This window comes from Chrysemys picta, chromosome 1 (assembly GCF_011386835.1).
Source record: "Chrysemys picta bellii isolate R12L10 chromosome 1, ASM1138683v2, whole genome shotgun sequence".
Classification (NCBI taxonomy): Eukaryota; Metazoa; Chordata; order Testudines; family Emydidae; genus Chrysemys; species Chrysemys picta.
In genome coordinates this window covers 3711312-3735460 of record NC_088791.1, presented here as the reverse complement: position 1 = coordinate 3735460, position 24149 = coordinate 3711312, and the positions used below count along the sequence as shown (strand labels likewise).

The window sequence follows — 24149 nt, the reverse complement described above, 5'->3', positions numbered from 1 at the left end:
AATCAACAGATCAGCATATCAGGCACAGATGTCATATATTTGGCATGCGTCTGATGAAGTGGGTATTCACCCACGAAAGCTTATGCTCCAATACATCTGTTAGTCTTAAAGGTGCCACAGGACTCTCTGTTGATATATTTGGGATGTTAATTCTGCCTTAACATTGCTGAGGCCACCGTTAAGGCTCTATGCTAGAAGATAAGTTTCATGAAGTTGGGGTATGTATCGCTTTTCAGTATCTGTTGGACATAAAAACATAAGAACAGCCATACTGGGTCAGACCAATGGCCCATATAGTCCAGTTTCCTGTCTTCCAACAGTGGCAAGTGCCAGATGCTTCTGAGGGAGGAAACTGAACAGGGCAATTTTCAAGTGATCCCTTCTGGCAGTCAAAGGTTTAGGAACACCCAGAGCATGGAGACAGAAGTGAAAGCCTTACGGAGCACTGGAGTATGCTATAAACAGTGTTGTCTGCAATGTGAAGTGGCAAAGCAGCAGATGATCCTTAATCTGTCATTACCTCTACTTTTCAGGGGGTTTTCAGAAGTTTTTCTCACACATATGCACAATGTTCCAGGGTCACAGTGGGGCAGATAAATGACAGATATTTACAATAATTTAAAGCTTATAATAGTTCAAAAGGAGGACAAGGACAAGTGCAGAGTCCTGCATTTAAGACGGAAGAATCCCATGCACTGCTACAGAGTAGGAACCGAATGGCTAGGCAGCAGTTCTGCAGAAAAGGACCTAGGGGTTAAAGTGGACGAGAAGCTGGATATGAGTCGACAGTGTGTCCTTGTTGCCAGGAAAGCTAATGGCATTTTGGGCTGTATAAGTAGGGGCATTGCCAGCAGATCGAGGGACGTGATCATTCCCCTCTATTTGACATTGGTGAGGCCTCATCTGGAGTACTGTGTCCAGTTTTGGGCCCCACACTACAAGAAGGAAGTGGAAAAATTGGAAAGAGTCCAGCGGAGGGCAACAAAAAGGATTAGGGGGATGATTTATGAGGAGAGGCTGAGGGAACTGGGATTATTTAGTCTGCAGAAGAGAAGAATGGGGGGGGGGGGGGATTTGATAGCTGCTTTCAACTACCTGAAAGGAAAGAGGAAGGATCTAGACTGTTCTCAGTGGTAGCAGATGACAGAACAAGGAGTAAATGGTCTCAAGTTGCAGTGGGGGAGGTTTAGGTTGGATATTAGGGGAAAAAAAATCACTAGGAGGGTGGTGAAGCACTGGAATGGGTTAGCTAGGGAGGTGGTGGAATCTCCTTCCTTAGAGGTTTTTAAGGTCAGGCTTGACAAAGCCCTGGCTGGGATGATTTAGTTGGTGTTGGTCCTGCTTTGAACAGGGGGTTGGACTAGATACCTCCTGAGATCCCTTCCAACCCTGATATTCTATGATTCTATGAAAAGTCCTTACAGGATGTTCTCTCATTGTACGAATTAACTAAGCAGTTTAAAAAAGCCTTAAAAATCAAAATCTGTCACATGCAACTGAGTCAACAGCAGGGATTAAACCCTCAACCTTCACACTGACAACTCAGCGCTATACCACTTGAGCTACAGCAGTAATAGATAACCTCTATTTAGTTCAGCCCCTAGAGGAGGATTGACACATTTTCCCACTGACTTACAAAATTGTTTGCTAGACAGCAGTAGCATCAGAGAGATTAGGAATACTGGATTCTATTCCTGACTCTGGGAAAAGTGTGTGGTTTAGTGGTTAGAGATTTAATGTTCTTTGGTTATATTATCTGAAAGCCAGCGCAACTAAGTAGCTGAGCTTTGGGTCTACCATGTTATGATCCTGTGTAACCTCCATTCATTTATTTGTAAAATGGGGTTGAACCACAGACTTGACTGCCTTTTACAGCTGGGGTTTATCACCTTTGTCAATAACAAGGTTGGTGAGGTGCATGAGAATGTAAACCACAGTTAGAGATGAAATCTGAACTCATGGTCTCTGTTTGCAGCTCAGGGAACTTTCCCCTAGTCTACAAGAAGTTTTGGTGGGGGAGTGTCTCTGTCCATCACCACCAAGCCCCTGATGGAGGTTTTTATATAAGTAGATACGTTCCATCATCTCTGCTAACTACAACCTATTTGTTTTGGCATAGTTCTTTACAATTATGAAGAAAAACTGTCACATAAAAACCACACTACCTATTTGTAACTGATTAATCAGCATGTGAAAAGCCACATGGGGAACACTGCACAGATCCAGAGATTTTTAGATTTCTTGCAATAGACACCCAAAGAAAGGGGACACAATACAGTGAAAATTCCATAAAGGGCTGATTTGGGAACTCATTACTCTCTGTGTATCAACCCAATTTTCATCAAACCACCATGACAAATTCAAATAGTACTTAAAGTTTACATTCTGTGTTTGTTTTATTTTTTTTGCCATTTTAATTAGATTAAAGGAAAACACAAATAAATAAATAAAACGCATACATCTGATGAAGTGAGTATTCACCCATGAAAGCTTATGCTCCAATACGTCTGTTATTCTATAAGGTGCCACAGGACTCTTTGTCGCTTTTTACAGATCCAGACTAACACGGCTACCCTTCTGATACTTGACACAAAATAAATGTTTATACATGCTTGTTATACTGAAAATTTTGACTCAAACATAACTATTGAGTTGTGACCAAAGCCTCCATAATATTAAAACACAATACAGCAAGTTGGAGTTACAAATATAGCATGGGTATGGCATGACGGCAACAGTGAGTCAAGATGCCCTGGCCCACCACAGAAATGATTAAATAAAGGACAGAAATAAAAGGGGGGGTGGGATTTTTCAATAAAACACTATGTTTCCCATAAAACACAGAAATGGCTCACATACATACCAGTCTTCAAAAGGGCAGAGTAATACGCCTCCCAAGAGTATCCTCTACATTGAAGTTACAGGATAAAAAGCTGTTTGGAAACCTGCTCCCCTTGACTGGTCCTGCCTCCCACAAACAATTTCAGCTACATGATTACTATCTACTTCTTCTGTGCTCTCAACTGCTCTGAAAGGGTGAAGAGTCTGTATTTTAATGGCCTCAAATGCCTTGCCTTTCCTGTTGCTCTGCTGTCTGCTATAAAACAAGTGACAGCCAGTGGCTCAGATCAGCCTCAACTGGTTTACTCTTTCCTCTGTTCCAGAACTAGCCTATTCTGCATCATATCTCAAGCCCATCGCTGAAGTAAGAAAAACAAACAAAATTTCAGGATTTGCTTCCTGATTGCCCCCTCAATCCATAGAAATGGATAAACGAGTTTTCTAACATTGAAGAAAAGAGTTCTGAGCCACCCTTCACTCAGGGCTCCAACCTCTAGGCTTTAGCAAAACACAGAGAAATCAAGTCTAGCTTATTATTAAACAATAAGTTGTCCTACCCAGAGACTCTTTACTTATTCCACAATGACAACTTACCCTGTGACACTGAGAAAAGATGAGGGTCACAGTGATTGTCACAGAGTGTGGGGGAGTCAGGGCCCTGCACTCCTCTTCCTGAGATTCACCATGACTCTCAGCCAGCCAGTAAAACAGAAGGTTTATTAGATGACAGGAACACAGTCCCAAGCAGAGCGTGTAGGTGCAACCAGAACCCCTCAATCAAGTCCTTCTGGGGGGTTTAGGGAGCTTAGAGCCCAGCTTGGGGTTCCCTGCATTGCACCACCCAGCCCAAACTGGAAACTAAAAACTCCTCCAGCCCCTTTCTTCCCCCTCCTCTCCTTTGTTCAGTCTCCCGGGCAGAAGGTGTCACTTCTCCCAACCTCCCTCCTGGCTCAGGTTACAGCTCAAGTAGCTTCCTTCAAGGGAAGTCCCCCATCCCCAATGTAACCTCCCTGCAACATTCCCAGGTCAAATCTGCCCCGCTCCCTGCTCCATCACAGTGATATCATCAGAGAGTTACTCAGCTAGGTATGAAAAAATCTTGGTGTTTCACTTAAGTATTTTGTTTATATTAAAATAATACTTGCCACACTATCTATTTTATAGGCACGATGGAAGACAGTCTTAAGCAAGGATTTAACTGTCCCTTTCCCAAATTAATTGCTGTAACTGTGGCAAGTTATATGAATAAAGGAAGGGCTTATATTAAATTGTGAAAGAATCACATAGCTGCATTTTCATTCTCTTTCACTGGCACAAATAATTAGGAGAATTCTAAACTAAATTTTGCACCTGAAGTGACACATTTTAAAGTTGAGCTATTCATTTCAAAATCAATAATTGATAGATGGACTATCAAGGCCATAATAAAAATAATATAATCAAAGATTCCTCCCTCCCTCCTCCCCCAACCTATCTTCCCCCAAGGGCTTTTACTTCCCTTTGTCTAACATAGCACTTCAGGGAGAAGAGATTACTTTCTAACCCTGAGATAACAGATCCACCCTTGACAGACAATCCCCAAATGGTTCATCTTTTGGTAAGTTGTGCAGTCTCAAGAGAGGCAAAAAGAGAGAGAGTGGAAACAGCTAGAATTTGAAATCTGGGTTTTCTAGAGGGAATTAATTAATCAGTGGTTCAGAGTGTGCAACGGAAATACATCTTAACCAAATTCTTCCTCAAAACTATTTTGGCTCACTCTGGGAGTTTCTTTGGTACCCCAGGGGCTATATTTCATAACACTTCAGCCAGTAAAAGCTACCCAAGGTCACATCATCTTCAATTTGATTTTTCTGTTTCCCTCCAGTGATGCAAGGAGAACTCCCTCCTCTGGTCTTCATAAGGATACACACCTCTAGGAAGCCAAAACAGGGACTTCACCTTTCCCCCACCCCATATGAAATTCTCCAAGCTTTTTAATAAAATACAGATATTACTTTATTCCCTCAGTAATAGATGTTCTGATTGTAAAATACAGTTAGCTGTTTTCTTAACTAATGAGAACTTGTGTACAGAATTTTCCATTTCTGGCTCTGACCAGCTCTCTCGGGCTGGATTCCTCCTCAGACATTACCTCATCCTCAATCAAAATTCTGAAGTCTACTATGTTTGGAAGAGGGCTAATATGGGGAAATGAAGCTTTTCAAAGAGGAGGGGCCCTCCCACACAGGGGTCAGTAAGATGTGACACTAGATGGTACTCAGAAGGGGCAGCTGAAATTTGAGTCCCTACAGAAACGGCATGCCTTTAGATGTTATCGGGATCTGGGTTGTTTTTCAAAAATAAAGGAAGATTAATACTGTTGGTTTAGAACAAAATGATTATTGCCCCTGTGGCGTTCCCCTGGTGTTATCTGGACCAATGAACTGCTAGGTCACTCCAATCCTCAACTCTGGGAGCCAGCCTTACCCTGCTCTGCTGTGAAAACCCCCACTCCTGGGCTCCTCACGCACAGCCTCTGGCATGCAAGCTGCTCCTTGGATTGTGCAACCAAATGACACTAGCCGGTCCCAAACACAACCCTAAGAAACTCCGTCTTGCAGTGTCCAGTTATGCCCGCTGGACGCTGCAAGCTTATACAGTTCGTCAATTTAACAAAGAAATTGATATGTACCAGGCTTGTTATCCCAAGGGGAGTCTCTGACATGCTTCAAACTAAAAGAACTGCTTCAGCTAGAATAAACTACTGGGGAGGGGAGGGATAGCTCAGTGGTTTGAGCATTGGCCTGCTAAACCCAGGGTTGTGAGTTCAATCCTTGAGGGGGCCATTTGGGGATCTGGGGCAAAATCAGTACTTGGTCCTGCTAGTGAAGGCAGGGGGCTGGACTCGATGACCTTTCAAGGTCCCTTCCAGTTCTAGGAGATGGGATATCTCCATTAATTATTATTATTATTATACTAATGTATTAACTATAAAGACAGATTTTAAGTGATTATAAGTCAAAGCACAACAAAGTTGGATTTGGTCAAATGAAATAAAAGCAAAACGCATTCTAAGCTGATCTTACACTTTCAATGCCCTTACAAACTTAGATGCTTCTCACCACAGGCTGGCTGGTTGCCCTTCGGGCAGGCTCTCCCCTTTGATCAGAGCTTCAGTCGCTTGGTGGTGGTGGTGTCTGTCGAGGTAGGTGGAAGAGAGGGGAAAGAGCCTGGCAAATGTCTCTCCCTTTTATCACGTCCTTTCCTCCCTGTTGGCTTTGCCCCCACCCCTCCTTCACAGTCAGGTGAGCCTTACCTCATCGTAGTCCCTGACTGACAAAAGGAAGGGGGGTGACTCACTCAAGAGTCCAACAGATCCTTTGTTGTTGCCTAGGCCAGTGTTTTTTGTTCCTGTGAGGCTGGGCTGGGTTTGTCCCATACATGCCCTGATGAGGTGTGAGCTGCCCCTCTGCTTTTGGAGAGTTTTTGTCTGGGCTTATTGTAAGCCATGAGGATACATTTTCAGCCTCATAACTATATACATGAAATTGCAACCTCCAACATTACTATAACATTACTGTAACAACAATTATTATAAGATCACTATAACAACAATGCTCAGTGCATCATGAGCTTTCCGAAGACACCCAACATGACAAACTTTGCATTAGATACCACACAATCATATTATAAAGATGAACATGGGGGTGTGGGGTGTTCCTATGAGGTACAGAACGTCACACGCTGATCTAGTGAATGCGGCTTCTCTTTCTGTCAGAGGCTGTTTACAGATTCAGGCAGATGTCACTGCACCATTTACATTGAGGTCATATTTTCAAGTTCTTCTTCCCAAACCTAAGTACCAGACAATTTTTTTAAATAAATGAATGTTAAAAATCTGAGGTTATCACTTGATTCTGGGAAGCAAGAGCTCCAGACATGTGCCTGTGGTGCTTATGCCTTAATTTGACCCTTCTCCCAGGTGTATCAGAACTCCAGTGAAGGAGAGCCCAACCTGAGAAGCCCAGCACTGCATACAAGTTTATATTTTGAAATCTGCACAATCTACCATGAGCTGTGTCAAGTGGGCAGAGCTTGAGAGAGTACCACTATTCCCCACCACCCCAAATCAAGCCCTGCCCAAGGTTGACAGCAACAGATTTTTAAGGACCTCTCGAGATCCTTTCCAGTCCCACATTCTATGATTCCATGATTAATTTCTAAAGGAGAGGTTGCACGTGCATATAGCTGGAAACATATTAAAGCATTATTGTTTGTTCTCTTAATGAAAGAAATGTCTGGTGTTTAGAAAAATTGTTTCTATGACCTTTCTAACAATGCTGCCAGCTTTAATAGTGTGTTGATTTGCTTCTTCCACAACCATGTTCCTGCCTTCTTCCATGCCCCCCTTACACTTGGGATGGACTCAATGACCCACAAGGCTGTAAGCTCTTTGGGGCAGGGACTGTCTTTTTTGTTCTGTGTATGTACAGTGACTAGCACAATGGGGTCCTGGGCCATGACTAGAACTCCTATGCTCTACAGTAATACAAATAATAATAATTAGTCTCATTCAAATTCCTTCGTCACACCCTCTTCTACTGTGAGGTGGTACACGAAATGAGCCACCTAATTATTAATGGGCACAGGGGTAGTTAGGGATTGATTGTGCATACAGAAAATCCCTAACAAAAGTGAAACTCAGAATATACACTCCAGCCATCGTGTTGACCATCCTTCTTGTATTTTGTATCTCATTCCCCCATCTTTTTTTTTTTTTTTGGCCAGGGTGGGGAGGTCTTCCCAATGGTAAGCTTTTTTCTATATGTCTATATACAAAGCAACACATTTTGGGTGCTACCACAATAAACAAATAATAAATGTAAAAGGCACCAGATTTGGAACCTAATCTTCTTGCTTTCTTGAGAAAAGAGGAAGTCTTAGAGCTGAGAAACATTTAGAGCTTGCACGCACAAGACATCCTACTTGCAACATTTTAGCTTACAAGTTACACAGATATGTAGATTAAAGTGGTGATGCTATTTTCTTTCTTTTATATACTTTAGAAATCTTTTTCTAATTACTCTTTAATGGATCATTCATTGGGTTAAGTAAGAGAAAATCTGAAGGGTTTCCCCAGAAGGGGCAGGATTAAATGAAGCAACATTCATAGAATCATAGAATATCAGGGTTGGAAGGGACCTCAGGAGGACATCTAGTTCAACCCCCTGCTCAAAGCAGGACCAATCCCCAACTAAATCATCCCAGCCAGGGCTTTGTCAAGCCTGACCTTAAAAACCTCTAAGGAAGGAGATTCCACCACCTCCCTAGGTAATCCATTCCAGTGCTTCACCACCCTCCTAGTGAAAAAGTTTTTCCTAATATCCAACCTAAACCTGCCCCCCTGCAACTTGAGACCATTACTCCTTGTTCTGTCATCTGCTACCACTGAGAACAGTCTAGATCCATCCTCTTTGGAACCCCCTTTTAGGTAACTGAAAGCAGCTATCAAATCCCCCCTCATTCTTCTCTTCTGCAGACTAAACAATCCCAGTTCCCTCAGCCTCACCTCATAAATCATGTGCTCCAGCCCCTAATCATTTTTGTTGCCCTCCACTGGACTCTTTCTAATTTTTCCACATCCTTCTTGTAGCGTGGGGCCCAAAACTGGACACAGTACTCCAGATGAGGCCTCACCAATGTCGAATAGAGGGGAATGATCACGTCCCTCGATCTGCTGGCAATGCCCTACTTATACAGCCCAAAATGCCGTTAGCCTTCTTGGCAACAAGGGCACACTGTTGACTCACATCCTAACCACTAGGTCCTTTTCTGCAGAACTGCTGCCTAGCCATTCGGTCCCTAGTCTGTAGCAGTGCATGGGATTCTTCCTTCCTAAGTGCAGGATTCTGCACTTGTCCTTGCTAAACCTCATCAGATTTCTTTTGGCCAATCCTCTAATTTGTCTAGGTCCCTCTGTATCTTATCCCTACCCTCCAGCATATCTACCACTTCTCCCAGTTTAGTGTCATCTTCAAACTTGCTGAGAGTGCAGTCCATGCCATCCTTCAGATCATTAATGAAGATATTGAACAAAACCAGCCCCAGGACCGACCCTTGGGGCACTCCGCTTGATACCGGCTGCCAGCTAGACATGGAGCCATTGATCACTATCCGTTGAGCCCGACGATCTAGCCTGCTTTCTATCCACCTTATAGTCCATTCATCCAGCCCATACTTCTTTAACCTGCCGGCAAGAATACTGTGGGAGACCGTATCAAAAACTTTGCTAAAGTCAAGGAATAACACGTTATTTTGGCTAAGTGTAATGTCCTAATGTTTTCTATACTTTTATATCACTTAAAGTGATTCTAGGGGAAGTATTCTAGAAATTGTAATTCCGTATATACTGCATGTGAAGTTATCTGTCTTTCACCAGTGAACTATTAATCATTCATTTGGAAGGAATATTATTTCATTTCCATTTTTTTTATATCATAGCGGTGCCCAAGAATGCCAAACGAGGCTCAGAACCCAATCTGTTAGTCACTATACAGAAAAAGAATAATACTTCTTGCCTCAGTGAGTTTTCTATCTATACTATTTGGTGAAAATTATATTGCAAGAATTCTTTGAAGATGACGCATAATTTGTAACAAGATTTTTGCTTCAAAATTGGTTTACATGTTATTTTGATGAAAAGGAAAAATAATTAGAGCACTGTAGGTTGTCAGCAAATACCTTAGTCAATAAAACCCACAAAGAAAAGAGGAAGGTTTTTGCATTGCACATCAGAATTCAATGCAACTCCTCAGCCTGGTAAGAATAAAAACCTAAATTAAGATGACCTATGGCAGATGTGAAGCAAACGGACTACTTTTACTACAGGAAGGGTGTCACAGCTCAGTTAGCTCTAGTTACAACTAAGTGTTATCACTAAGCTAACTCCCATCCCCACACAAAAATCTCCAGTTGAACAATGCTGTAAGCTACAGTTCACTGGGCCGTGGGGGGTAGAAGGTGAGGTTGTTCATAGATTCAAGACCAGAAGGGACCACAGTGATAATCTAATCTAACTTCCTGTATAACCGGAATATGTCACAGACCTTCCCCAAAAGAGACCGTAGAACAGATCTTTTAGAAAAGCATCCAATCTTGATTTAAGAATTGTCAGGATAGAGAATCCACCACAACCCTTGGTAAATTTTTCCAATGGTTAATTACTCTCACTGTTAAAAATGTAATTATATTTCCAGTCTGACTTTGTCCAGACTCAACTTTCAGCCACTGGATCATGTTATACCTTTCTCTGCTAGACTGAAGAGTCCACTGTTATATATTTGTTCCCCACATAGATATTTCTAGATTGTAATCAACTCACCCTTTGCCTTCTCTTTGTTAAGGTAACTAGCCTGAGCTCTTTGAATCTAAATCCTTTAATCATTCTCATAGCTTTTCTCTGAACCCTCCAGCTTATCAACATCCTTTGTGAATTGTGAGCACCGTAACTGGACAGAGTATTCAAGCAGTGGTAGCACCACTGCCAAATATAGAGGTAAAATAACCTCTCCGCTCCTACTCAAGGTTCCCATTTATGCATCTCAGGAAAACATCAGCTCTTCTGGCCACAGCGTCACACTGGATGCTTATGTTCAGCTGATTATCCACCATCGCCCCCAAATCTTTTTCAGAGTCGCTGCTTCCCAGGATAGGGTCCCCCATCCGTTAAGTATGGCCTGCATTCTTTGTTCCTACATGTATACATTGACATTTATCTGTATTACAATGCAGTGTTTGCTAGTGATACTGATGCTCGAGCTAGTGATGCAGCTGTAGTGCAATAGCTCAGTTTAAACTGAGCAGTTAATCCACTCTTTTCTAATCCAATTACTCTGTGCTGCTTGCTAATGGCTGAATCATAGAAAGGCAGGGCGGCAAGGGTCCTCGAGAGGTCATCAAGCCCAGCCTCTGCACTACGGCAGAACCAAGCACACGTAGACCATCCCTGACAGGTGTTTGTCTAACCTGCTCTTAAAAACCTCCAAGGACAGGGATTCCATAACCTCCATTGGAAGCCAACTCCAGAATGTAACTACTCTTATAGTTCAGGCAGGTTACACTTTGAAAGCTGCAGCTATGCCACCGGAATGCGTTAGTGAAGATGCTGCTAAGCCGACGGGACAGCTTCTCCCGTGGGCGTAGTTAATAGCTACTCCCTCTCATGGAGGTGTATGTGGAAGGGAGAAGCTCTCCCATCCACATAGTGCTGTCTATTCTACACTGGGGATTAGGTCAATATTACTGCGTCACTCAGGGTGTGGATTTTTCACACCCTGAGCGATGTAGATATAGCAATGCACGTTTGTAGTGTAGGCCTGGCCTTAGAAAGTTTCTCCTAATATCTAACCTAATTCTCCCTTGCTGCAGACTAAGGGCATGTCTGCACTACAAAATTAAGTTGAACTAACCTACATCAGCATACAACTGCCACAGTAATTAAATCGCTGGAGCACGTCTACACTTTGCTCCTTGTGGTGCATGCAGGGCCGGCTCCAGGCACCAGAGCAAGAAGCAGGTGCCTGCGGCAGCCAACAAAAAGGGGTGGCACGTCTGGCTCTTCGGTGGCAATTCAGCGTCAGATCCCTCAGTCCCTCTCGGAGGGAAGGACCCACCACCGAATTGCAGCCGAGGAATGAAGTGTCAAGGGAGAGCCGCCGCCAAAGTGCTGCCGATCGCGGCTTTTTTTTTTTTCTTTCCGCCGCTTGGGGCAACAAAAACGCTGGAGCCGGCCCTAGGTGCACGTCACTAGGAGTGCTTATATCGATTGTACTGTCAGTGTGGGGCCTTGTGGAACTGCTTCTGAAAGCCAGAACAGTCGACATAAGCATCACAGTATCTACAATGGCTTACGAGGAGAGGCTGAGGGAACTGGGGTTATTTAGTCAGCAGAAGAGAAGAATGAGGGAAGATTTGATAGGAGCCTTCAATTACCTGAAGGGAGGTTCCAAAGAGGATGGAGCTAGGCTGTTCTCAGTGGTGGCAGATGACAGAATAAGAAGCAATGGTCTCAAGTTGCAGTGGGGGAGGTTTAGGTTGGATATTAGGAAACACTATTTCACTAGGAGGATGGTGAAGCACTGGAATGGGTTACCTAGGGAGGTGGTGGAATCTCCATCCTTAGAGGTTTTTAAGGTCAGGCTTGACACATACCCCTGGTTGAGAACCACTGATCTAGTCCAGCCCCTACACTCATGGCAGGATTAAGTATTATCTGACCATCTCTGACAGGTGTTTGTCTAACTTGCTCTTAAAAATCTCCAATGATGGAGATTCCATAACATCCCTAGGCAATTCATTCAAGTGCTTAACCATCTTGACAGTTAGGAAGTTTTTCCTAACATCTGTCTAAACCTCCCTTGCTGCAATTTAAGCCCAGAGCTTCTTGTCCTATCCTCAGAGGTTAAGGAAAATAATTTTTCTCCCTCCTCCTTGTAAGAACCTTTTATGTACTTGAAAACTACTATCATATCCCCTCTCAGTCTTCTGTTTTCCAGACTAAACAAGCCCAATTTTTTCAATCTTCCCTCATGAACAGGTCACTCCAGATGACAGAACAAGGAGTAATGGTCTCAAGTTGCAGTGGGGGAGGTTTAGGTTGGATATTAGGGAAAACTGTTTCACTAGGAGGGTGATGAAGCACTGGAATGGGTTACCTAGGGAGGTGGTGGAATCTTCTTCCTTAGAGGTTTTTATGGTCAGGCTCGACAAAGCCCCGGCTGGGATGATTTAGTTGGGGCTTGGTCCTGCTTTGAGCAGGGGGTTGGACTAGATGACCTCCTGAAGTCCCTTCCAACCCTGATATTCTATGTTTCCTAGACCTTTAATCGTTTTTGTTGCTCTTCTCTAAACTTTCTCCAATGTGTCCACATCTTTCCTGAAATGTGGGGCCCAGAACATGGAGAGCTGTTGATCACCATCCCCTTTATAACAGCATTTAACGTATTTGAAGGCTGTTATCAGATCCTCCCTCAGTCTTCTTTTCTCAAGACTAAATATGCCCAGGGTTTTTAACCTTTCCTCATAAGTCAGGTTTTCTAAACCTTTAATCATTTTTGTTGTTCCCTTCTAAACTCTCTCCAATTTGTCCATGTTTCCTAAAGTGTGGCGCCCAGAAATGGACATGCTACTCTAGTTGAGGCCTCAGCAGTGCCAAATACAGCGGGACACTTACTTCTCATGTCTTATATATGACACTCCTGGATAACACACCCCAGAATGTTATTAGCTTTTTTCACAACTCCATCACATTTTTGGCTCATGTTCAATTTGTGATGCACTATAGACTCCAGATCCCTTTCAGCAGCACTACCACCTAGCCAATTATTCCCCATTTTGTAGTTATACATTTCATTTTTCCTTCTTAAGTATAGTATTTTGCCCTTGTCTTTATTTAATTTCATCTTATTGATTTCAGACCAATTCTCCAATTTGTCAAGGTCGTTTTTGAAGTGTGGTCACTCACTCTAGCTAGAGTAACTCAAGCATGCTAACTTGAGCTAACTGTTCCAGTGAAGACAAGCCTTAAATGTGTCAAAATATCTATCTGGGCTTTTTTTTTGGGGGGGGGGGGGTGCGTTGGAGGGGAACAGAGCCAGAGAAAGGACACAGTATTTACCACTATGAGCTATTAAAATGCCAATCACTAGATAAATCATTTAGTCAGTGTGATCTAATAGAAGATGCAAGATTGACTAACTGCATTTCTTTGAAAGCTTGTATATTAGCATTTTACAACTATTAGTCTTCATTTAACTGTAAAAGAATGCTGCAAACATTTTGTATAGAACTCAGTGCTTCAAATGGTCAGAAGAATTTTTCATATGAATTGCACTTGACAACACAGTTATTTAATTAAAAAGTCATTCCTCAGGATTTTGTTTGCAACACCTTATCTATCTATAAGTGTGTACTTCTGTGAATTAGAAACAACCACTCCTAAATTCTCTGGCAACATTGATCTATTTTATTGCCATACAATATGTTTCATCCTCTCCCTTTTTTCCTTCCAATGCAAAACACACACATGTGCAGCTCAGGTGAAAACACTCATTGATACAAAACTTACTGAAACTATAATAAAGAACACGATTGTCATTCACATAGATTAACATAATTTGTTGGGGAATAGTCAACATGGTTTTTGTAAAGGGAAATCGTGCCTCACCAATCTACTAGAATTCTTTGAGGGGGTTGACAAGCATGTGGACAGGGGGGGAATCCAGTAGATATTGTGTACTTAGATTTTCAGAAAGCCTTTGACAAGGTCCCTCACCAAAGACTCTTAAGCAAAGTAAGCTGTCATGGGATAAGAGGGAAGGTTCTCTCATGGACTGGTAACTTGTTAAAAGATAGAAAACAAACGGTAAGAATAAATGGTCAGTTTTCAGAATGGAGAGAGGTAAATAGTGGTGTCTCCCAGAGGTCTTTACTGGGATCAATCTTATTCAACATATTCATAAATGATCTGGGAAAAGGGATAAACAGTGAGATGGCAAAATTTGCAGATGATACAAAACTACTCAAGATAGTTAAGTCCCAGGTAGACTGAGAAGAGTTACAAGGGGATCTCACAAAACTGGATGACTGGGCAACAAAATGGCAGATGACATTCAATGCACACTGGAAAACATAATCCCAACTATACATATAAAATGATGGGGTCTGAATTAGCTGTTACCACTCAAGAAAGATCTTGGAGTCATTGAGGATAGTTCTCTGAAAACATGCATTCAATGTGCAGAAGCAGTCAAAAAAGCGAACAAAATGTTGGGCATCATTAAGAAAGGGATAGATAATAAGACAGAAAATATCATATTGCCTCTATATAAACCCATGGTACACCCACATCTTGAATACTGAGTGCAGATGTGGTCGCCCCCTCTCAAAAAAGACACATTGGAATGGGAAAAGGTTCAGAAAAGGGCAACAAAAATTATTAGGGGTATGGAACAGCTTCCATATGAGGCGAGATTAATAAGACTGCGACTATTCATCTTGGAAAAAAGATAACTAAGGAGGGATATGATTGATATCTATAAAATCATGACTGGTGTGGAGAAAGTAAATAAGGAAGTGTTATTTACTCCTCATAACACAAGAACTAGGGGTCACCAAATGAAATTAATAGGCAGCAAGTTTAAAACGAACAAAAGGAAGTATTTCTTCGCACAAGGCACAGTCAACCTGTGGAACTCTTTGTCAGAGGATGTTGTGAAGGCCAAGATCATAACAGGGTTCAACAAAGAACTAGATAAGTTCATGGAGGATAGGTCCATCAATGGCTATTAGCCAGGATGGGCAGGGATGATGTTTCTAGCTTCTGTTTGCCAGAAGCTGGGCATGAGCGACAGGGAAAGAATCACTTGATGATTCCCTGTTCTGTTCATTCCCTCTGGGGCACCTGGCATTGGCCACTGTCGGAAGACAGGATACTGGGCTAGATGGACCTTTGGTCTGACCCAGGATGGCCGTTCTTATGTTCTTACTGATTGTTAAAAATTATAATTCCTGAGGCTTCCCCTCTCCCCCATGCTCTCCAGGTAGCCCAGCTTCCCAGGCCGTGGCTCTTCATTATTCTGTCCAAACAACCTAGCTCAGAACCTCCTTCCCCAGAAGTACACCAGAGAAGCGAAGTGGGCAGTTTCAGCAAGTGATAAATTGGAGAGGGTTCGGAGAAGAATGATTAAAGGATTAGAAAACCTGCCATGCAGTGATAGGCTCAAAGAGTTCAATCTATTTAGCTTAAAGTAAAGATTAAGGTGGGACTTGATAAAAGTCTATAAGAATCTACATGAGGAACAAATATTTAATGATGAGCTCTTCAGTCTTGCAGAGAAAGATCTAACATAATCCAATGGCTGGAATTTGAAGCAGACAAATTCAGATTAGAAATAAGGTGTAAATTTTTAACAGTGAGAGTAATTAACCATTGGAACAAATTACCAAGGATTCTGGTGCATTCTCCATCCCTGACAATTCTTAAATCAACACTGGATGCACTCTTCACATTTTCAAAATCATCGCCACAATTATATGGGCTAAGAAACATTTTGAAATGAAAGCTGAGATTCTGGAGCACAATTATCCATCAAGGGCTGAATTCCAAGACAAACTCCATGCCTATGAAATCATGAAATACGCAGGACTCTTCTTATATGATCCTCATAACTGTTGTATCTGAGCCCCTTCTAATTAAAACACGTAACAAAAAACAAACGTTCCCCTTTCTTTGTGTGCGAGGATCACTTGAAAGTTAACAGGTAGGAGTGCTTGTAAGCGAGAGAGAGTCTCTCTACATACACTATCTAATGTGAGATGGGTTTTGCGCTTAGTTCTCAATGCTGCAATACTCTGTCAAAACATTTGTTGTCTAAGGCAATCCAATCAGTCCTCTTCAAGGAAACCTCCAGAGTGGTGATAGGCTTTTCCTTACCAAGAGCACATTCCCACGTGTCCAGAGGTATCCATTTTAGTTTGCCTCCTCTTCAAAATCTGCATGAGACCACTTAAAGAGGTAGTAAGTCACCACAGGCTCCAATGCCAAACCTACACTAATTAAACCAAGCTGATCATCTACTTTTCCACAGATGTAACCAGTCCCATCATCAGAATATCACAATGCCTACAACAGATAGGCAGCATTTGATGTTGGTCATGAGATTCTGCAGTCTTGCCTGAGACGTGGCATGGGTCCAGGATAATGTACTAAAATGGTCTAAGTCCTTCCTGGAGGGATGAACCCAGTGAGTAGTAATGGGGAACTGCAGCATCACCACTAGTCCCCTCGCTTGTAAAGTTCCACAAGGATCAATTTTCAGTCTGCTCCTTTTCAGTATCTACATGAACTCAAATGCCAGTGATACACAGCTGACACAGAGCTCTATCTATCCTTCACCACAGCACTACCACCAAGATTGCCTAGTGCTTGGAGAAGACCAGCTCTTGGATGAAGAACAGCTGGCTGAAACTGAACCCAAGCAAACCAGAGGTGATGCTGGTGGGCAGAAGAAAGTATTCTGAGGAGCTTGCCGCTTCAGTGCACTCTCCGTTGGTTGAAGAAACACACCACAATTAGTCCAGTCAGTCTGTAGTCTAGAAGTAATCTTGGATTCCTCACTGATGCTGAATTCTCACATAGCAGAATCCACAAGTACTGCTTGCTACCCCTCTGCTTGGCTAGGAAACTCCATCCCATCCTGGTGGAAGAAGACCTAGTTTCAGATATTCATGCCTTGATCACCTCTTGGCTGGATTACAGCAAGACAATATACCTGGGCATGAAGCCTTCAGCACTTAGGAAACCTGAACTAGTTCAGAACACTGCAGCCCATCTCCTCAGCAATACAAACTACCATAAACATACCAAACTGCCCTCTGCTCTCTATACTGGCTTCCAATAGATTTTCAAATTAAGTTCAAGGTCTCAGTCCTGATCTTCAAAACACTCCATGGCCTGAGCCCAGGACTTCTAAAAGGCCATCTAAAGCACTGGGATGAAGAATGGGGGAAAACAACTATGGCCCTCTCGTACAATGGAATTCTCAACAATAAAGAGTAAAGCTTATTTATGCGAAAGAGAGAACCTTCTCTGAGGTTTTCTTGCATCTGAAGAAGTGAGGTTCTTACCCACGAAAGCTTATGCTCCCAGTACTTCTGTTAGTCTCAAAGGTGCCACAGGACCCTCTGTTGCTTTTTACAGATTCAGACTAACACGGCTACCCCTCTGATACCTTCTCTGAGGGACGTCTGAGACTGCGGAACGAACTCCCCCAGGAACTCAGAACCTCAACCTTCTGCTCCATGTTTCTTTGATGTTGCTTTCTCTAATGTGAACACACAGCAACAGGTACATTTAAAAAAAAAAAAAAACCAACACACACTTCTAAAACAAGACATTCTACTGCACACAACTCTCCTTCTGGGCAGAGGATGAGAGAACTACACAGGAGAGATGTGTAGTTACATTGCTTAATGCACTACTGGAATGCGCTCAGACGCTACGGTCTAGTCTATATACAACCTATATAGACTAGACAAGACCGATCAGCTGGCTCAGACTGAATACTAGCAAGACCAAGTAAATGCTGGTCAGAAGGGAGTTAAATCCCCTGGAGAAAAATCACAGCAGCAAGCGGACACACTCTACTGATCAAGGGCAATGAGAAGGGACTTTGGGGCAGGGCAGTGTCAGCCCTGCCTTTCATACCATTGTGTAGCAATGCAAGGATGCTAAGGGGGCATGCATCACACCTCAGAAGGAATGAACGTGCAATCACTCGAAGAAGAAACTTGCCTTATGGTGACTGAGCTCCTCGAGTCTATCTAGCTTAACTTCTCTTTAAGGGGTGACCTAATGACAGTCTATAAGTACCTACATGGGCAATAAAAATGTGATAATATGCTTTTCAATCTAGCAGTCAAAGGTCTAACACGATTCAGTGACTGGAAGTTGAAACTAGACACATTCAGACTGGAAATAAAATGCACATTTTTAAGAGGACGGGCAAGGAACCATTGGAACAACTTAGCGAGGGTTGTGGTGGAGTCTCTGTCATTGGAAATTTTTAACTCAAGACTGGACGCTTTTCTAAAAGATGTTCTAGTTCAAAGAGTTCAGAGAAGTCTTATGGGATGTGTTATATGGAAGTCAGATTATCACAGTGGTACCTCTTGGCCTTATCATCTATGAGTCATAGATTTACAGAGTTTAAGGCCAGAAGCAATCATTAGAGTAACTAGACTGAGCTCCTGTATATCACATGCCTCCAAATGATGGCAGAGGAGCTGAACCACATTGGTTAGCGCCCTCCCAGCATCACCACTCTCATCTTATCTACCTCTCAGTATAAGATGCCAAGTAAAATTTTCAAGTTCTGAATACTGAGATGCATTGTACAGTTGTATTTATTATGAAACAAATGAGCTTTAAAGAGGAAGAGTAAATATTCATACCTTCCGTAGAAATCTTGTTTCAAAAATGAAATCTTCTCCACGGACAGAGAAACATTTGGGTTACAGTTCCCGGGGTGTATTCATCTTTAAAAAAAAAAAAAAAAAGCTTTCTTTCAATGTGAAGTTTCGCTTGTCTCTTTTTCCTGAGAATTAAAGAAAAAGAAAATACTGTTACTATTCACCAAGGAAAGCCCTTGAAAGGCTACTGTGGCATGAAGTATCTTTTACATGTAACCTCACCTAATGGGAAATTTAAGTTAGAGTAAAGAAAGATGGAACTTATTGTAGATGCCAAGTTTTTTGTAAAATCATTATCACATATGAATATACTCCCTTCTATCACACTACCTGCAGCTTTACCGTTTAATACTGTAGACAAATATGAACATTTATTCTGGTTTCTGGAAGTACAACAGTTAACAGTCCCTCCCCTCTGCAGTCCTTAGACTCAGCTTATGAAATACCTACTTCATTCAGGAACACACTTTGTTTTCCTGACATCACTCTAAAAGAAAGTTCTAAGTTGCCAAGGAAACCAAAAGGTCATTTTCCTTGTTCCAAGAATAATTACAACAGAATACATGTATTACATATTCAGTCTGAGGCCCCTATTACTTTGAAGGGACAGCAAGACACTGAAGCCCAGAACTGAATATACAATACATTGAAAAGGAGACTCACATTGAGGAAAACTGTGAAAGAACTATACTTTTCTTAGCGTCCCTTTGCTTTTAGTGACGCTCTATTTTAACTAGGGCTCTCGATTAATTGCAGTTAACTCAGGAGATTAACTCAAAAATATTAATCGCGATTAAAAAATTCATTGTGATTAATCGCAGTTTTAATCACAATGTTAAACAGTAGAATACCAATTGAAATGTATTAAATATTTGAGGATGTTTTTCTACATTTTCAAATATACTGATTTCAATTACAACACAAACTAGGAAGTGTACACTGCTTTTTATTACAAATATTTGCACTGTAAAAATAAAAAACAAAATAGTATTTTTCAGTTCACCTCATACAAGTACTGTAGTGCAATCTCTTTATTGTGACAGTGCAACTTACAAATGTAGATTTCTTTGTGTTACATAACTGCACTCAAAAACAAAACAATGTAAAACTTTAGATCCTACAAGTCCACTCAGTCCTACTTCTTGTTCAGCCAATCGCTAAGACAAACAAGTTTGTTTACATTTACAGGAAATAATGCTGCTGGCTTCTTATTTATAATGTCACCTGAAATTGAGAACAGACATTCACATGGCACTTTTGTAGCTATCACTGCAAGGTATTTACGTGCCAGATATGCTAAACATTCATATGCCTCTTCATGCTTTGGCCACCATTCCAGAGTACATGCTTTCATGCTGATGATACTCATTAAAAAAAAAAAATGTGTAAATTAAATTAGTGACTGAACTCCTTGGGGAGAACTGTACGTCTCCTGCTCTGTTTTACCCGCATTCTGCCATACATTTCATGTTATAGCAGTCTCAGATGATGACCCAGCACATGTTGTTCATTTTAAGAATGCTTTCACTGCAGATTTGACAAAATGCAAAGAAGATACCAATGTGATATTTCTCAAGATAGCTACAGCACTCGACTCAAGGTTTAAGAATCTGAAGTGCCTTCCAAAATCTGAGAGGGTCGACGTGTGGAGCATGCTTTCAGAAGTCTTAAAAGAGCAACACTCCGATGTGGAAACGACAGAACCCAAACCACCAAAAAAGAAAATCAACCTTTTACTGGTGGCATCTGACTCAGACAATGAAAGTGAACATGCATCAGTCTGCACTGCTTTGGATCGTTATCAAGCAGAACCCCTCAGGAGCATGGACGTATGTCCTCTAGAATGGTAGTTGAAGCATGAAGGAACATATGAATCTTTAACGCATCTGACACAAATATCTTACAATACCGGCTACAACAGTGCCATGTGAATACCTGTTTTCACTTTCAGGTGACACCGTAAAAAAGAAGCAAGCAGCATTATCTCCTACAAATGTAAACAAACTTGTTTGTCTGAGTGACTGACTGAACAAGAAGTAGGATTGAGTGGACTTATAGGCTCTAAAGTTTTACACTGTTTTATTTTTGAATGCAGTTATTTTTTGTACATAATTCTACATTTGTAAGTTCAACCTTCATGATAAAAAGATTGTATTACAGTACTTGTATAAGGTGAATTGAAAAATACTATTTTTTTAAGAGCACAAATATTTGTAATCAAAAATAAATATAAAGTGAGCACTGTACACTTTGTGTTGTATTATAATTTAAATTAATATATTTGAAAATGTAGAAAACATCCAAAAATATTTAAATAAATGGTATTCTATTATTGTTTAACAGTGCGATTGATCACAATTTTTTTAATCACTATTAATTTTTTTTAATTGCTTGACAGCCCTAGTTTTAACAAGGTATTTTTACACAATCCAGGGTCTTCTCATCAGATCTTGATGTGAGGTTCCAATCTTGTGTTTAAGACTAAACTAAAGCGCAACATTAACAATGAACATGCCTTGAGAAACCTTATGTATATATCCGCCCTTCAGTACCACACCAATGAAAAATGGACATTAGATAGAAGCATTAGACACATACTCTAACATCTAGACAGTATTTCAAACTAGAATTTCAAAATCTACGGAAAGCATGAGGAATTTATAATTCATATAGCACTCAAGGAAAAAGTACTATACTTTCTCACCGTCCCCATCCTGAATTACTTATTAATTCATCAGAATTATTAAAATTTGTGAAGTGGGTTATAGCCTACGAAAGCTTACGCCCAAATAAATTTGTTAGTCTCTAAGGTGCCACAAGGACGCCTCACTGTTTTTTCACCGCAGAAAGGATTTGGAATTCTGTTTCTAGCCATTGTGATAAACATGCCGCTTTAATTTACACATGGAATTAACAGCACAAATTTAAAGATTGAAATTAATCCTTTTTAGAGGCACAAATACAAAGCGATCATGTGATAAAACATCCCACAGTCTGAAGATATGCTAAATGATATGAGTAAGCAAACAGATGGACATCATACCAAAAGGACTGAAGATAAAAAATCCATTACAATCAACATACCACACCGACTGTGATGAGAGATTATGCCACACACTCTCAAAGAAACTGCAGAACCACCTGATCAACATCCTATACAGCAAACAGGAGAAGATCAAGAATGAGCTCTCAAAACTAGAGACTCTCATAAAAAAAACAACCTTCCACACAAACTTCCTCGTGGCTGGACGTTACAAAAATTAGACAAGCCATTTACAACACACATTTCGCTTCTCTACAGAGGAAAAAGGGCACTAAACTATCTGAACTCCTACATGCCACAAGGGGCCACAACAGTGATACCCTTAACTCACCCAACAATATTGTTAATCTATCCAGCTATACTCTTATCCCGGCAGAAGAGTCTGTCCTATCTCAGGGCCTCTCCTTCTGCCGCACCATCCCCACGAACATAATACAGTTCTGCGGTGACCTAGAATCCTACTTTTGCTGTCTCCGACTCAAGGAATATTTCCACCACACCACTGAACAGCACATTAACCCACAGAAACCTTCCTACCAACGCTACAAGACGAAGGATTCTGCATGGACTCCTCCTGATGGTCGAAACAACAGACTGGACTTCTACATAGAGTGCTTCCACCGAAGTGCATGAGCTGAAATTGTGGAAAAGCAACATCACTTGCCCGATAACCTCAGCCGTGCAGACACAACGCTATCCACAGCCTCAGAAACCACTCTGACATTATAATAAAAAAGGCTGACAAAGGAGGTGCTGTAATCATCATGAATAGGTCGGAATATGAACAAGAGGCTGCTAGGCAGCTCTCTAACATCACATTCTACAGGCCATTACCCTCTGATCCCACTGAGGGTTACCAAAGGAAACTGCACCATTTGCTCAAGAAACTCCCTGAAGCAGCACAAGGAACAAATCAACACAGACACACCCTGACCAGAGGTAGTCTGCTACCCGTGATCCATAAACCTGGGAATCCTGGACGCCCCATCATCTCAGGCACTGGCACCCTGACGGCAGAACTGTCTGGCTATGTGGACTCTCTCCTCAGGCCCTACGCTACCAGCACTCCCAGCTATCTTCAAGACACCACTCACTTCCTGAGGAAACTACAATCCATTGGTGAACTTCCAGAAAACACCATCCTGGCCACTATGGAAGCAGAAGCCCTCTACACCAACATTCCACACAAAGATGGACTACAAGCCATCAGGAACAGTATCCCCAATAGTGTCCTGGAAAACCTGGTGGCTGAGCTTTGTGACTTTGTCCTCACCCACTACTATTTCAGATTTGGGGACGATTTATACCTTCAAGTCAGTGGCACTGCTATGGGTAGCTGCGTGGCCCCACAGTATGCCAACATTGTTATGGCTGACTTAGAACAACGCTTCCTCAGCTCTCCCCTAGAGCCCCTACTTCACTTGCGCTACATTGATGACATCTTCATCATCTGGACCCATGGGAAGGAGGCCCTTGAAGAATTCCACCACGATTTCAACAATTTCCATCCACCATCAACCTCAGCCTGGATCAGTCCACACAAGAGATCCACTTCCTGGACACTACAATAAAAATAAGCGATGGTCACATAAAACACCACCCTATACCGGAAACCTACTGACCGCTGTACTTACCTACACGCCTCCAGCTTACATCCAGACCACATCACACGATCCACTGTCTACTGCCAAACCCTAAGATACAACCGCATTTGCTCCAATCCCTCAAACAAAGATAAACACCTACAGAATCTCTATCAAGCGTTCTTAAAACTACAATACCCACCTGGGTAAGTGAAGAAACAGATTGACAGAGCCAGAAGGGTACCCAAAAGTCACCTACTCCAGGACAGGCCCAACAAAGAAGGTTACAGAATGCCACTAGCCATCACCTACAGCCCTCAACTAAAACCTCTCCAGTGCATCATCAAGGATCTACAACCTATCCTGAAGGACGATCCCTCACTGTCACGGACCTTGGGAGACAGACCAGTCCTCGCTTACAGACACCCACCCAACCTGAAGCAAATACTCACCAGCAAGTACACACCACACAATAGAAACACTAACCCAGGAACCAACCCCTGCAACAAACCCCGTTGCCAACTCCGTCCGCATATCTATTTAAGGAATACCATCACAGGACCTAACCACATCAGCCACACCATCAGGGGCTCGTTCACCTGCACATCTACCAATGTGATATATGCCATCATGTGCCAGCAATGCCCCTCTGCCATGTACATTGGCCAAACCGG

General features: G+C 42.0%; 1 protein-coding gene across 4 annotated transcripts in view; it reads right to left on the bottom strand.

Annotated features, from left to right (window-relative positions):
• The window catches only part of PPP6R2 (protein phosphatase 6 regulatory subunit 2), a 148156-nt gene that overhangs the window by 91231 nt on the left and 32776 nt on the right, over nt 1–24149 (bottom strand). For 2 of the 4 annotated variants that reach the window (XM_065551556.1, XM_065551574.1), the window contains exon 2: nt 18832–18974. The exons of 1 other annotated variant lie outside the window; for it this stretch is intronic. The gene's annotated coding sequence lies outside the window, so the exon portion shown is untranslated. The remainder of the gene's footprint in view (nt 1–18831; nt 18975–24149) is intronic. One more of the 4 variants, XM_065551564.1, reaches the window with a different exon arrangement.